Genomic DNA, 18,005 nt, shown 5'->3' with positions numbered 1-18,005 from the left:
TCTATGCGTTCATACTATCATTTACTATTTCAAATAAACGTTTCACTGTTTTCTTTTACATGCAAATGTTTTCAAGCATAAACGTAAGGGAAAGTTAATGACATTAAAAACCAATTAATCTGCTTTAAAGTAATTAGGTACAAAACTAATACCCGAGCATCGGATCATACAGGTGACATATGCTATTAGCACAATAATCTGACAATAATCTGAATTATTCTGCAAATCTTCACGTTTGTCCTATGAGTTTTAAGAAAGTTAACAACATTATAGCAATGTCTGTGTGGCACTATCGTTACTTGTCTACATGCGATAGTTACGTCAATAAAAGAATGACCAAACTAATACAGCTGATAATTCGCATTAATGGTGGAGTATATAACTTAAGAGGCTGTCTACGATAGAACCATGCAAAACCAATAAATTATTATGGAAGGTGTTGTCAAATTTTCAGACCTTTTTATGATATTTCAAAAGTATTTTACTAGTTATATCATATTTTGTGGCAAAATCGATGAGTACCTCCCGAACTAACACCTAATGGGCCGTTCTATTTTTAGCACAATATACACATCAATTTCATGCAAAAATGGTGTATTTTCAGCTAGTCATTAAAATATCAAAAGCAGAATAATCACATATAATTTCAGTTCCGCATAGTCTATTCGAACGGTATCTTTGAATTGGTGAACACAACTTTAAAATTCATTCTCCAGATTTAAGTCGTATAGTGTTTGAACTAGTAAGTTTATGTAACTTTCAAATTAAATGCTATTTTTAGTGAGTCATAAAACCCCAAGAAACGCTTAGAATAAATAGTTTCCAGGTTTAAAACACAGATTTATGCAGAAATTATCACTACTAAACGGGAATTTGGTTGCAAATAAATAGAAAGTCATTTATTTGGGGTATAAAATTCGGAAATTTTATCAAAAAATTATCTCCCTTTGTGGAACTCTCATGGGAAGAAGGTAGGGAAGAATGATTCATAAGGCAGATGACAACAACATGGAATGGGTGGAAAGTGATGGGAAATAAATTTATAGCCTTGGTGAAAATTACAAGGAAAGAGGGAGTCTATTTACATCAGGGTTGCAAGAAGTATACTTCAGCACACCTGAGATTTTTAAATGTCCATCAGAAATTGTGTGAATTCCAGAATCATTGTTCACTGCACTGCACAGCTGATGTGCATTAACTATGATCTAGACTTAACAGACATCATCATGCCTATGCCAATCATGGACATTGACTTTGAATAAAGAACAACATGTTGTCACCCATTACATGACAAATCTAACTCATATGTGAAAGGGGGGGGGGTTAACTCCAAAGCCGATAGATCTGCCACATTGCTCAAGCTGCCATTGATTCTGGTAAGTTATTTTTTTTTTCATCTTCCTGCACTAACAGATATTGAATTATGCATAAATACTCATGGATGAATTTTTTTTAATTTTTACTTCTATTTGAAATTTTCAAGATATCAATTTCCTCAATGCACAATTTTCTAGATTAAAATACTGTTACAACATATTTAGGGAATATAATGAAATTTTAATATATGTGTTTTGTGTTTGCAGACAAGACAATATATTGAGAAATACAAAAGTTGTGTCCAGATTAAGACAGATGTAAAGAAAGAGTTGAAAGGTATGATGCAAACAAATGTATGAATAAAATCCAATAGGAATTTAAGTGACACCTTCTAGGTTAACAACTAACATATATAAGTTGATAGAGTTATGGATGGAAACTGAATTAAGTCAAACAAATAAAGTACAAATTCAAGTCCAGGATTTTTCTGGAGAATGTAAGAGCAAATTATGTTGTAGTCTTTAGACATTTTTTTAACTTTTAAAGAAAATGATAATAGAAATGATTGAAGGGAGGAGGTGTGCATTGATATTAATGTAACTGTAGTTTCACTACTAGCTTGTTTTTTTTTTGTTTTTTTTTAAACAGAAAATCTATTAAGCAGTGCATATTGGAATCAAGATAATTTTAAAAATCAATTTTGGAATAAAATCAAATGACATTAAATATTTATGTATGAGTCTGTGGAGATATTTGTGAGATCTGTGATTAATGAATTGAAAATCAGAAAGAAGTAAAATTTTATTAATGATTCTGTTATTTACATTGTATCATGTTTATTGCACACTTAAATTAAAATTAACTGTAAACACTTATTACAGGTCATCTAACATTAGACAGAAAGTGACTTAGAACTAAAGAGTGCTTATACATAAACAATAGTGCAAATTTCAGGTTGCTTGAATATAATAAGCGATCTCCCTCCTTATTTTTGAAAAAGTTGAATAGATTTAAAAACTTGGAAGGGCTTGAAAACAGTACTCTAGTTGAAATATCATTTCCTACTTTCATGCTCAAAAACATAATTTTGGCAATTGCACTGATTCCCTCCCCTCCCCCCCCCCCTTTTTAATTTTTTTATTTGAAATAAATATGAAAGAATTGTCAAAACTAGGGTAATCCCTACCAATTTTGATAGGTATATACATGTATATCAATAATATATAAATGGTACATGTACATGCAAAGAAGTAAAAGTAAAAGAAAAAGAAAATTGTGTTTCCATCTAAAATCTATCATTAAAAAAGTCAATTTAAAAAAATGAAATAAAATACCTAACTACCTACATGTACCTACCCTATTTTTCAAGGGAGTGTAACCAGAACCACACATTATTTTATCTGGCCTCAGCCTGTATGTGCATTTGTGCATTAACAGTTTTTATGACTTTTGGCAATGTGTCTGCAGCTATTGATTTGAAAATTTATACATATATTTATATCAATGGGTTACAGGTCAAGTTACTTTTTTTGATAAAGGTTTTGACCTTGTGACCTTAAATTTGGAATTTGACCCAAATTTTAAAACTGGGTGAATGATAGGCTGTCATATTTCATATTAACAATCCTTGTAACAAAACCTTTCTTTTCGTATCAAAATGTTTTACTTTGTTTATTGTTCTTTGTTGCCATTAGTGTTTCACATTTTGTGTTACTTTCAGTTTTTTGCTTCAGGCAAGCCATGTTTAAGCAACTTAACCCCTTGGTTAGACAACTCACCCCTTGTGTAGACAACTTGACCCATGAAATATTGTTTTTATGTGAACACTAGAAAAAGAAACACCATCTATAAATCAATTAATTATCAAGTTTTTAATTTTATTAGATCACAAAGAGTATATCAGTGCATACTGATTTGAGATAGAAAATTCTCACAATGAAATGAAAATCTTTATCTCGATCTCTTAAATTCAAATTTAATGATTAAAAGAGGTGCATATGCATATTATTGTGCAATAAAAACAGTGAACAAATTGCAAGGAGGATTTTAATACCAAAGGATGAGCTGCTGAAATTGTAATTTATGGTTAAACGTGGCCATAAAACTTCTAAATATTATAAAAACTTTTCTGGTTATTTAACGTTCAAAACATGTGTGATGCTAATATGTCTGGGTTTTCTATATGACCGGGGGGGGGGGGGGGGGGACCTGACAAGAGGCAAACTTATGCAATAATAAGAATTGTTTTGTTATTTTGCAGATGTTTTCTGAAGTGAGACAGCCATACTCCTGCTTTCCAAGGAACCAAACAATTACTTTCCTTGTATTGACATGGTGAAAAATGGGGAGGGTCCAGAAAATGACGAAGACCTCCAGAATGTCATCAGTGATATTGTTGCAATTGAATGTAGCCAATTATTATCCAATATAAATTATCTATGACTGAACTCATAAGTGGTTAAGGAAAACTGTTTTAATTTTTATTCTTGCAAAAAAGAATTGCAATGATTAAATCTGTATGTTTATAATGAATGTGTCTTTCATGAATTTTTGGCATTACCAGACTTACAGTGGAATATCACCCCCCCCCCCCCCATTCTTTATGGCTTTACTTACAATAAAACTACATATGCAGAGTGAATTTAAAACATGAGAAATATATCATATGTTGTAATTGCCTGCTGAATTTGATAGACAGCAAAAACGCTTTGAATACACAATTCTTGTATATGACTACAATAAATGTACCATTTATTGGTGGAAGGTAATGGTGAAAGATTTTTTCAAAATAACCCCTCTCCCTCCAATATTGGGTCAAAGTACAACAAACAATAATTTTCACCCTTCATTAATGCTCATGCATGACATGTGCAATGATATTATTACGTTATCTGAAAATTTTAACTCTACACAATCGACATTATTACCCCACCCCCCTTTTTTTCTTGCATAAACACCCCCCCCCCCCAATATACCACTATATTTCATTTGCAACCAAATTCCCTTTAACATGTATTACAAATTGATAGGTTCTACACATGCATCAAATATGATGTCTATTGAAGTGTTTCTTGGGCAACTATACACATTTCAGTACAAATAGGTGAAATTAGGTAAAATTTCAGCATTTCCCTCATTTTAAAACTTTGATATTTTATTGCACTGTGTATTAAATTTTGATTGTTTATGTGTTATTAATTCATATTTGTCTCTGCAATATCATGAAATAGGTATCATTAAATTGCAAAACATGGGTTTTACATTAAACCAAAAAGAAGAGTACATTGTCTGATTTTCTAAAATAGATCTAAATATAGAAATGGGAAAAACCAAGTGTCTCTCGTTTCCATGGTTACCGATCAAGTGGAATGAAAATAATTATTTTTACGTTCAAGTTATGTTATCTAAAGCATATATACCAAGTTTCATGAAATTCCGACACATGTCCATCAATAGCCATTTGCATGGTTCTATCGTAGACAGTCTCTTAAGAACACGTCTTGTTTTATACCGTTTCTGAATATTAGATTTTAGCTTGGATAAACAGAACAAGGTCTTTTTTTTTTTATTGTACAGCCCCCTAACGATTTAAGAAACTGGGAGAAGATGTTGTGGTGAAAAAGGAAAAGCACACTTACCCATGATGCACATTATTTAGGGATTTCAAGATTGGGAACAGTTATTTTATTCGGATGTCAAGAAATTTTATTCCAGTAAAACCCAATTTTATTCTGGTGGTGGGTGAAGGTCTCACAACTACAATAAATTCTGGATCCTCCACTGGAGAGGGGTTTGTTCGATGCTAAGTTTAGGGCTTATGACACAAAACTTTGAGTGTAACAATGATGACAATTTGTTAACTCTCTATCATGAGAGGTATCAATACTTAAGCACTTTCGTATTCTCTTTTACCGGGGGTGGGGGTTATAACCTTAGGGAAAATAGCTTCACGCTTCAAACATTATATCAGGAAGAGTAAATTACAAAGCCAGACTAAGTCGAGTTCAACTGTTTGACACGAGGGGCCTGGGGGAGTTTGGAGCAATAGGACGATCACGTCCCAAAGGAAACAGTTCCGAAACAAGTATTCCAAGAAACGCAGCATTTCGTCTTAAGTGATCTATAGCAGCAATGTAATATATCATCGCGATAAACCGCACCATTTTTTAAATCATGTTAATTATCATGGTGTATGTTATAATAAACCAAGGTAAATTATGTTAATTCTCATTGTGTATGTTGTAATTAAGCACAAGAAACTATATTAGTTACCATTGTGTATATTATAATTAAGCACAATAAATTATATTAATTCTCATTGTGTATGTTATAATTAAGCACGACAAATTATGTTAATTCTCATTGTGTATGTTATAATTAAGCACGATAAATTATGTTAATTCTCATTGTGTATGTTATAATTAAGCGCGGTAAATTAGGTTAATTCTCATTGTGTATCTTATAATTAATCACGCCAAATTATGTTAATTCTCATTGTGAATGTTATAAGAAAGCGCGGTATATTATGTTAATTCTCGTTGTGTATGTTATAATTAAGCACAATAAATTATGTTAATTTTCATTCTATATTTTATAATAAAGCGCGGTAAATTATGTTAATTCTCATTGTGTATGTTATAATTAAGCACGACAAATTATGTTAATTCTCATTGTGTTTGTTATAATTAAGTATGACAAATTATATTAATTCTCGTTATGTATGTTATAATTAAGTATGACAAATTATGTTAATTCTCATTGTGTATGTTATAATTAAGCACAATAAATTATGTTAATTCTCATTGTGTATATTATAATTATGTAGAATAAATTATGTTAATTCTCATTGTGTATGTTATAATAAAGCGCGGTAAATCATGTTAATTCTCATTGTGTATGTTGTAATTAAGCACAATAAATTATGTTAATTCTCATTGTGTATGTTATAATTAAGCACAATAAAGTATGTTAATTCTCATGGTGTATGCAAGGAGAAGATAACTAACAGTGATTAATCTCGTAACTCCTACAGGCAATACAAAATAGATAGTTGGGCAAACACGGACCCCTGGACACACCAGAGGCGGGATCAGGTGCCTAGGAGGAGCAAGCATCCCCTGTTGACCGGTCACACCCGCCGTGAGCCCCATATCCTGATCAGGTAAACGGAGTTATCCGCAGTCAAAATCAGTGTGCCAAGAACGGCTTAACAATCGGTATGAAACACGTCAGACAGCATGTATGTTATAATTAAGCGCGGTATATTATGTTAATTCTCATTGTGTGTGTTATAATTAAGCGCGGTGTATTATGTTAATTGTCATTGTGTGTGTTATAATTAAGCGCGGTATATTATGTTAATTGTCATTGTGTGTGTTATAATTAAGCGCGGTATATTATGTTAATTCTCATTGTGTGTGTTATAATTAAGCGCAGTAAATTATGTTAATTCTCATTGTGTGTGTTATAATTAAGCGCGGTGTATTATGTTAATTCTCATTGTGTGTGTTATAATTAAGCGCGGTGTATTATGTTAATTCTCATTGTGTGTGTTATAATTAAGCGCGGTGTATTATGTTAATTGTCATTGTGTGTGTTATAATTAAGCGTGGTATATTATGTTAATTGTCATTGTGTGTTATAATTAAGCGCGGTGTATTATGTTAATTCTCATTGTGTGTGTTATAATTAAGCGCGGTATATTATGTTAATTGTCATTGTGTGTGTTATAATTAAGCACAGTATATTATGTTAATTGTCATTGTGTGTGTTATAATTAAGAGCGGTGTATTATGTTAATTCTCATTGTGTGTGTTATAATTAAGCGCGGTGTATTATGTTAATTCTCATTGTGTGTTATAATTAAGCGCGGTGTATTATGTTAATTGTCATTGTGTGTGTTATAATTAAGCACAGTATATTATGTTAATTGTCATTGTGTGTGTTATAATTAAGCGCGGTGTATTATGTTAATTCTCATTGTGTGTGTTATAATTAAGCGCGGTGTATTATGTTAATTGTCATTGTGTGTGTTATAATTAAGCGCGGTATATTATGTTAATTGTCATTGTGTGTGTTATAATTAAGCGCGGTATATTATGTTAATTGTCATTGTGTGCGTTATAATTAAGCGCGGTGTATTATGTTAATTCTCATTGTGTGTGTTATAATTAAGCGCGGTGTATTATATTAATTCTCATTGTGTGTGTTATAATTAAGCGCGGTGTATTATGTTAATTGTCATTGTGTGTGTTATAATTAAGCGCGGTGTATTATGTTAATTGTCATTGTGTGTGTTATAATTAAGCACAGTATATTATGTTAATTGTCATTGTGTGTGTTATAATTAAGCGTGGTGTATTATGTTAATTCTCATTGTGTGTGTTATAATTAAGCGCGGTGTATTATGTTAATTCTCATTGTGTGTGTTATAATTAACCGCAGTAATTTTCCGTTTTCATCAGAAAGATCTTTTACATGTATTATTTTACTTTGAATTTAATCTTTGAAACATAGCGTCATTTTTGTACCTAAAGACTGTATTTAACCAAATTGGTTGACAAAATTTCATAGGACGATACAAATGTGATATTCTGTAAAGCCTTTCATTTATTAAAATATAGTTGATCACTTCGCAATACAATGTAGGAATATTTGTCAACAGTGTCTTAATTAATTTCTTGTTTATTTTTTGTGCTTAGACTTAGAATATAACTTGGGTTAATGTTGTATTTTCTTAGGAAAGAATGAAACAAGTCGTTTTGTGATGCATTTGAATTAAATAGACGTTTGATCCACATTACTTTTATGGCTTAAAATTTGCTTTCGATATCTGCTACTTCTAGTCCCTCATCTTCTACTGGTCCTGTAAGGGTTTTTCTTTTTATTCTTTCTCTTTTGTTTTTTCTTCATAATGATTTCCTAATCCAAATTCTAGTTTTCTTTTTCTATTCATATCAATGAGACGCGAGTCTGTATTTTCTATTTCTTCTAGTTCCTGTTCCAGTTTGTGTATTTTATTACGTCGTGAATTGCTATTGTGTTTTGCGAAAGATATAGAACAACCTTTTATCAATATTTATTTTTTTCCCATTTCATTTGATCATTACGAATAACATTTAACTCATTTTCATTACTAGCGAGTAAATCTTTAAATCCTTTAATATAATCTGTATTCAGTAACAAGGATGTGTTTAACTTCCAGTAACCCGGACCACGATAGTTAATATTCAGTGATAAGTCAAAACGTATTGTTAAATGATCAGTTGACCTATTGCCATTTGAATTCGGCACCTTTTTAAAGAAGTGTTGTTGGGTTTCCAAATTGAGATTTTTCGAAATAAATAGATAATCTATCCTGCTTTTAGCATTACCATTCCCGTCGACCACATATATCCATTTTTTCCATTATTTTGTTCTTTCCATAGATCTTTAAGATATATTTCTTTTAAAATATCAATTGAAAACTTTGAACTCTTATCTTTATTTTTTGTCTTTATTTTGTCTGTCGTCTGAAGAAAGACCACATTTAAAATCTCCCACTAAAACGATATTGTCCCTATCAAGAGTATTTTTGATAATCCAGGTTTTAAGTCTTTTAAAGAAGTATGTTCGAGCATTTTCATTGTTTGGGGCATATACATTTACCAGACAGTAAGTATTGTCATTATGTTTTATGTTTGTAAGAATTTTTCTGCCGTCAATTGATCTATGTACATTAAAGATTTCACATTCAAAGGTTTTCTTAATTAGAATTGACACGCCCCTACTATGAGCTGGATCTGAAAAACAATGCAAGGATTTGCCTTGTCATCTTGAATTAAATTTGAAAACATGTTGTTTCCAATAATGGGTTTCTTGCAAGGAAACAATATCAATATATCAGTTATAAATTTTTACCCTTTTATCATAATTAATAAGAAGCTGTTTTAAAACTTTGAATACATGCCAAACTTGTTTTACAAATAGTTGGCTCAAGGAAATATTGTCCTCGCTAAGAAACAAAAAAAAACACTTCCTTGATTCTTGTCAGCGTCCTTAGAAAACACTAGAAACCAAGGGTTCGTGTCTGTATACAGACCAGAAATCTATTCCTAGCATTTGAGTGCAGAAAACATTTCCCTCTCTTGACAAAAACTGCCTTGATACTTATCAGTTTTTATGGAAAACCACTCAGAATCGAGGGCGTTTTTCTCTTGTCAGTGCGAGATACGATTTTATAGGAAAACATCCTTGATATTAATCGACTTTCACAGAGCCAATCAGATTCACGGATTTTTCTTCAATTATTGGAATATAAAAACTTCCTGGTCAGCTTCTTTTATGTATGCATTAATCTACTGAAATATTCGATTTGTACATTACTGTTCTACGTACATGGCATTTATGCTGACCTAAAAACTGTAAACAAGACATTTGAAGAGAAATAACGCAAATATTACATGGTCAATGTGTATCATGGTCAGAATGTAGAAAACCACGAGTCTAAGGTATTTAAGTCAGATGAGTAAGGGGGCTTACTCCTCCTAGACATCTGTATCCAGGGGTCCGTGTTTGTCCAACCATCTATTTTGTATTGCTGATAGGAGTTATGAGATTGATGAATCTTCGTTATTTTCAGCTTTTCTGAGTCAAATTATGGTTGTGAAAGAAGACTACTTACTTTTGATTTTTTTTTTGCTAACCCAAACCCTTCCTAGTCGTCACACCAGATGTTTGTCTATAGGAGTTATGAAATTGATCACTCTTTGTTATCTTCACTTTTCATGCGTTATTGCATGAAGACCGTCTTGTAGAATTTCAGTCCCCATATTTAGGGATATCATAGAGGTTCGATATCCATAATTAGGAATCTTTTAAATGTTTAATCTTCATTTTTAGGAAGAAATGAAAAGATAATTCTAGGCATACATTGCAGATCATTGTAGTATAACGATTCATATGAATATTTAGGATTCTATAAATATTCTCATGAAGTTCAAACGAACAAACAATTGTATATATCTAGTTCAATGCCAGATTCACATGCATCAGAAAGACTTGTTCTGTGGTTGTGTGCACATCTTTAGAGATTTGAGATTGTTGAAGCAATATCACAATATTATATCAATGTTAAATATCTTTGTATTATGAATTTATCGGTCGACTTTCCAGGAGTTGTCGTTATTTGTTATTTACAGGATGAGGTTATCAACTAGTTTTGTACCATAATGCTTTACCGGTATTGGATTTGATTTTCATTCTATATTTAACTCTAGAACAGGCAAAACGTGTTTAGTCCGTTTGGCTAAGTATACATGTAGATATTTCGGGTGTTGGAGGAGCGAAAAAATGTAGATATACCTTCCCCCGAGTGATTCTAGTAATTTACCTTAGTGATTTAATATTATTAAAAGGGTACAGTTCAGTAAATGCTGATCATTGTTTCATTTTACGAAGTTTATATTGCGTTGTATTCTAAAACAAGTGTCCGTTAAATGTAGGTCAATATTCCTAATTATAATTCATTAACCTATTGCAGTCTTTATCAGCAATGTACTATTCAATATCGTTGGGTTAATTATATGGATTCAATGTATTAGATAGATAATCTTTTTATATGATGCTGTACAATATTTTGAAAAGGTGACCCTAAGTATATTACTTGTAGCTTGAGTCAGCTTAAGAGCCGGGGAAATCAGTATGGATTGACACGACACATCATCGGAACACGTGATACAGGAACTTCCTCGTGTTGATATATTCCTGGTGTCTCTATCGTATGTAGGCTGCTATAATCGATATCCGATCAATTATCAACGGTGTTCTTCATAAAAATGAAAATTCATGACTGTAAATACAGTGTCTATTAAAACCTGTATATGTACATTTATATTCCAGATGACCGTTTTGCTGAATCCAATCTCCTCTTAATAAAATTAAAAAAGAAATGTCACTTAATATTGATGTGGAGCCTTAAACTGTTATACATGATGGGACTACAGGGAGAAAGCACTGTCGTCTGTTATGTACTTTTAATTACAAGTTTAGTTGACAGTCTATGTAAAATTACCTAAACACTATACACAGTTATTAAGCATTTTCATGAATGATTCACTTCCTGAAATTTCTTAACAGAAGGCAGGCAGTCATAAATCGAGAAGTAAGCTGCCATTTGCATTGATTAAAAGATGCCTCCATATTTGGAATACCTTGATTAACCCTAAAACACATACACACACACACACACACACACACACACATATATATATATATATATATATATATATATATATATATATATATATATATATATTTAAGCCCATTGAAATCCCGAAAAAATGAAATTTACTGAAAATCTCCGTAACTTCCATTGCATGTATTTATAGTTGATATGCTTTATTGTGTGATTAAGTGGTAGGGATCACGTGTTTTAGAAGAAACATCTGAATTCATCTTATGTTGGGCACTCAATGGGTGTTATAAATAGTCTCGGAAATGTGTCATTAGCCTCAAAACAAGGACGGAAGGGAGAGGGGTTAAAATATGTCTGAAGCGTAACATTGAAACTGAATAAACTTGAATGGATATCAAAACATGAATGAATGGAAAACAATATTTGATAGTATAAGACAATAGACGTGTTTGAATGTTGATTGACATAATGCAGTACGTCTAGCATGTCTGAGTATGGGAATAAGGCTGTTTTTAAACACTTAAAAAAGTCAAACAATGTACAAGTTTTAGAATATCCACGTCAAAATATAGTGTATTGTACACTTTGAAATTTTAGATTATTTGCGTTGCACTAACTAACTCTAATTTGCGTAGTAAAATACATCAATTATAAAAGGTACACTGACAACAAGTGTAAGTAAATGTAGTAAAATACATCAATTATAGAAGGTATACTGACAACAAGTGTAAGTAAATGTAGTAAAATACATCAATTATAGAAGGTATACTGACAACAAGTGTAAGTAAATGTAGTAACGATATCAGTTGCAACTCTTCATAAAAATAAACTAGGTATACTGTAATTCACATGAATTTACATGTACAGATATAGCAACGGATATGACGTATTCATTGATGTATTTGTTAAACAAACTGATCATTGACGTCAAATATTTCCCAAAAAAGAAGATATGCTTATATTCAACTCAAAATATGAATTCAATATGTTAGCAAAATAATTGCATGAAATGAATTTTAACACAAGATTCCACATTTGATTGGACGGTGTTTAGTGCGTTCTATGAATAGAAACGGAAACCGATAAATTTTATACAGGGGAATGTTTTTATTACAACAGCTGCATCCTATTCAAATTACAATAATACCCAAATTCAGGTTTTATCTTTTTGCATTTGATGCAATTTTGAAATAATGTACACAAGATTGAAACGTTTTCCACTATTTAATAGTAAATGTATGGCTTCTTTATCAAGAAAGTAATTGGATTTTTTTTTTACAATTATACTGTTTGGTTTAACAAATCTTGTACTGTAATTATTTTAAAACAATCTAATGAGTAATAATTACAAAACTGCATATTGTGTACTATATTGTATAATTTGATGGGTTGTGAAATATTATAATTTATGGTTGTTTAGTAGAATGTTTATAGAATGTATATACATGTGATATAAACCTTACATAGAACATGAAAGATGGAAATAACGAACAGTGATCTATCTCATAACTCCTACTAACAATAAAAAATAGATAGTTAGGCAAATACGGAAATCCAGTAATATTAGAAAGCACTGTGATAAGGGGAATAACTCTAGGTTGTAAATCATGATTTTCAAATGGATATTCATTTCTTTTCATTTATCCTATGCCTTTGCTTCATGTTAAGATATTCATTAGATATACATCTAGATCATTGATGCTATACAAAAACCTGTATTAAACGTTTGCTCTATGGCCAAATGCATTAAAATCCATGATCCAACCTGTTTATTTTTTAATATCTAATTCCTATTTCACAAAGAACATATAAGATATCTAAATATTTCATTAGGTGAGAACCTCTTAACTGATGTACAAACCCACTGTGTATTATATATACAATGAAACATGTTCAAAGCAAAGTTATTCCTGAGTAGAATTTCACTTGTTCACGTTTAACGATTTACAGAAATTATATTATAATGATGAACGAGCATTCATACCACTTAAACAATGATATTATCTGATTATAATACTTGTGTTTTCGTTATGTAACAATACTTGGACAACTTCAATGTTCACTAAATTTAATTCATTATGTCTGTGATGTTCTTTCACCACACTTCCACAACTTGAATGCAAGGTGAAGATAACGAACAGTGATCAATCTCATAACTCCTATAAGCAATACAAAATAGAGAGTTGGGAAAACACGGACCCCTGAACACACCAGAGGTGGGATCAGGTGCCTAGGAGGAGTAAGCATCACCTGTTGACCGGTCACACCCACCGTGAGTCCTATATTCTGATCAGGTAAACGATTTATCCGCAGTCAAAATCAGTGTGCCAAGAACGGCTTAATAATCGGTATGAAACACGTCAGACAGCATTTGACCCAATGATACAATGAATGTTATACTATTGCCGTACGTTGTTGATTGAACATTTTAACGCTACTCATGACTAGAGGAGAGCCTTTTCTGCAAACTTGTTGAAATGTTAACGTTTTAATCGATGTACAATTTATGAAGTCATTGTTTGATGAAGTGGTACACGAATTTGAATCACATGAGTTTACATATTGTGTCAAAATTATAAAACTATACATAGATGCAACAATGAGTCCTTGATATGAAACAATTGTCAGGATTGGAAATATTCGGTGAAAAGTGAAGACGATGATCAATTGTCAATCTTATTAATCCCATGGAAGGTAAATATAACGAACAATGATCAATGTCGTAACTCTAAAAGCAATAAAAATAGAGAATAAAGACTTTTCGGGATGTACCAGAGCGATCGATTATATTTAACGTTTATACACCACGGTCACGTGATAATGACCAATTGTAGGGTTTTAATTTGAAATTTAATCTTTTCATGAATGTAAACCATTTTTTGGAACCCTCATCAAAGCTAAAGATTTGCCACTTGCTAGACAATACATCAATGCTTTTAATTCTGAACCCAGGCCTACTAAATTCAGAAAAAGCAGCAGTTGCGATGATTATTTTAGAAATACTTGCGTTAATTATGCCCCAATCAACCGCCTTCCTATTTCTAAGTCATTTACTCCAGCAAACCCATCTGAAGTTGACCTTGACCATGATTATTCATTTGAAAAACTCTGGTTTCGAGAAAAAGATATTTACAGTGCAAAAATTCGTTCCTTAGAAAAAAAAACTCTGGGTCAATCAAACAATCGGAAAGATGCGAAAGATTACATTCCTCAAAATCTGGTCAAACTCGCAAATATACAAATAGGACACATGAAACTAAATTGGCAAAATCTCTTACATGTTTTCATGATATCAAATCAGCTTCCATAATTCAATGTGCCATCTTCAGATTTTTTGAATGACTGCTCGCATTCTCGCCATGGAAAGCTACTTGGGACAGCATGGTCTTTTAGCTGTTTCTTCCTTGGTGTAGGATCTATTATATGGATGGAAATACTAACAAATTCGGAAGTTTAAGCATTAAATGTACATTTAATTGATATTGTTTATAGTATTGTTCTTGATCATAGTTTACGTTATAATATCTGAATCTACAACAAAAATGAAGATTACAGCTTGAATTGGATGAATTTTATTGATGATGGAACACTTTAGTGGAGGCACAGGGCAACATATCCTCTTTTAATACTAGCAGAAGCAAACTACACAATTTAATTATGCAACTTGTGAACATTTGAGGTGGTGAGGTTCAAACTTGAATATTCATTGTTTTATATGTAATACATGTAAAACTTATATGGTACCAATTTTGATGCATCAAATGCGCATTTCGACAAATAATGTCTCTTCAGTGATGCTCAACCGACATTTTTCGACAAATAGTGTTTCTTCATGTTATGAAATTGTTCAGGTAAGTTAATGTAGTTTCCAATAATAATTTAGGGTTGGGAATCGAACCCACACACCAAAGTGTGAACATGTTATGTTGCAGTATAATACCAGTAGAACAACTTTTTTTCAGTGTGCGAAATCAACGGTAGACAGAATCTACTTAACCCCCCCCCCCTCCTCCCGAGACGAGTATCTTGAGCAAATATGTTTATAGAAAGAATTAATGCAGTTTAAGACATTTACACATTTTGGACATTCTGTAGTTCAATTTCATTTACATCTACAACTTGCATAAATTATACTCTAGATATTATCACCAAGAAATAAAACGTTTTGTAAATGATCTATGCATATTCCATATCGAGGGATAAATCTGTTTAAAGTTACAAGAGAAAGCGAATACAAATGATAAGTACAATTAGAATGTGTTGTTTTTATGCTGGTCTATAATAATCAGTTAGGCCTATAAAATTTGAAATTGCGGTATGCTCTTCGAAAGCAAGTTTTGCACATTGATATTCAAACAGCACCGTATATACCCGCCTAAAATTTGGATTTTAGGAAGTTACATTTGGGTCAAATGGTAAAAGCTATCCTGCTCTTGCCTTGAGGAGTGTGTGTTCCAAGTTTGACAGTCCTAGTTCCAAGATGTCTGAGCTAGGACCCCATCTGTAAATGCGCCACCTACTTGCGCCGCAAGAGAAACAACAAATGAATCAAAAATGTATGCCATTACACCCTCAATTCGACCCTAATCTCAGGTGACCTTTCTATTTTGAAATTTTTTGAAATGTCAATGGCAATCGCCTTTGATTAGTTCGATCTAATTGAATATCCTGCTAGATAAAACGGCTAAGTTCATGATATACAACAGTTCACAATTAAGATATCATGATTTTAACCCAATGCAATGATCTTGATTTATTTTGTTTTTAATTATACACTTAATGTATATCCAGGGGCATGTGTTTGCCTATTTGATAGTTTGTATTCCTTATTTTGCGCATCTGGTGCATCGAAATTGGTACTGTACAAGTTTAAGATCATTTGAATTATGAGGATGAAAACTGTTCGTTATCATAACCCTCCATACATAAGACTGAAGATGATACACGCTTTATAATAATCTAATTGATTAATCTTACAAATTGACTAATTGGTTTTCTCATGTATAAAAAAGAAAAGAAAACAAACACTTGTCTTTGACGAGGATCGAACACAAGACTTTTAACAAGAGAGACCACTGGTTGATTTAAAGCGTTGTCTATTTAGCCAGATCTTTAGCATATGTCTAACACTACCATATTAGTATAGTTTCACGGGCGATAACTCTAATTGGAATGTGAGACCGGAAAGAAACTATTCAAAGCTGCTAATAATAAATCATTGATTTAAAGGACTGGATTCTGGTGGGGTTTTTTTTTTTGCGTGTCATTATATGATCTTACATATAAATGAACGTGTTTACACTCTTGAAAAGTTTTACTTTGTTGTCAGTTTCCTAAATACATTTGATAATCCCATGTAATTAATTATTACTTAACATTTATTCAATGTTTTACACTATTACTGATTTTTTTTTTATTGATCACTAAACAATATTTTATTACTTTAAAGTATAGTTTTAGTTAGTCATTTCTTTTTTGGTTATTTTTGTGTGAAATGAATGAGTGACGGTTGTGCAGCATTTATTCTAAATAAAACAGTTACTAATACATGTCATAACTTAAAACGTTTTTTGTAATTAATCGAATCAAATTAAATATTTTTCGTCTTTCACTATCAGATATACTTATTGTAAATTGAAAATACTGAACAATGATGCTTTGGTAAAGTAACATTGTGAGTTAGATTTCACATTAAGATTATCCTATTTAGATAAGCATAATGATGTCTGAATGATTAAGTTAATGAAATGGTATTGCTTCCTTCCTTTAAATACTTACATAGCGCTGTGTAGTGATAGCTTCCGATAAAGGATAACACTCCTTTTCAGACTCTTTGTCCTAATCCCATTAAATATTCTAACCACAGATTACTATTGATATAATGACCCTGTGATAAACACTTCCTATTGATGTAAGGACACCTGTTATCCACAGATAAATTTGCTTATTTGTTTTTCCTTTCTCTTTCTTGTGCACTGAATGTGACTGTGAATTGATCAATCTATCTGATCGAGATATAGAAATCACGATCATGAAAGCTGAATATAACGAAAAGTAATCACTCTCATAACTCCTATAAGCAATACAAAGTAGATAATTGGGCAAACACGGACTTCTGGACACACCAGAGGTGGGATCAGGTTCCCAGGAGGAGTAAGCATCCCTTGTTGACCGGCCACACGACCGTGAGCCCTATATCTTGATCATGTAAACGGAGAATTCCTTAGTCAGAATAAATGTGCCAAGAACGGTCTAACAATTGGTATGAAACAGATCATATATCTAAATATGTATCGTTATACAGAAGTTTTGAAAAGGATTGGAATTAGCGCCCCATGGAGTTTGTATCACTCATATTGAGATGTCATCAGCTTCAGATAAAGTACCACAAAATTAGACATTGGTTAGTGCCCAGGTCCCTACCTCCTGCCGTGACAAGGGACCTCAGCTTTTAAGTCTTATCGGAAAGATCCGTCTTTCCAACTTTTATATTCCGAGCGTTTGGCACTAGAAA

At 31.9% G+C, this 18,005-nt stretch overlaps 1 long non-coding RNA gene across 1 annotated transcript; it reads left to right on the top strand.

Moving 5' to 3' along the window:
• The first annotated feature begins 844 nt into the window (after nt 1–844).
• On the top strand, nt 845–3,847 carry LOC130049826 (uncharacterized). Its single transcript, XR_008798172.1, has 2 exons — nt 845–1,653; nt 3,578–3,847. It is a non-coding gene; the product is annotated as an uncharacterized LOC130049826 (long non-coding RNA).
• The last annotated feature ends 14,158 nt before the right edge of the window (nt 3,848–18,005 follow it).

Source organism: Ostrea edulis, chromosome 8 (genome assembly GCF_947568905.1).
Source record: "Ostrea edulis chromosome 8, xbOstEdul1.1, whole genome shotgun sequence".
In the NCBI taxonomy this organism is placed as follows: Eukaryota; Metazoa; Mollusca; class Bivalvia; order Ostreida; family Ostreidae; genus Ostrea; species Ostrea edulis.
Note: the sequence above shows the minus strand (reverse complement) of the source record. Positions and strands in the feature narration are given on the sequence as shown.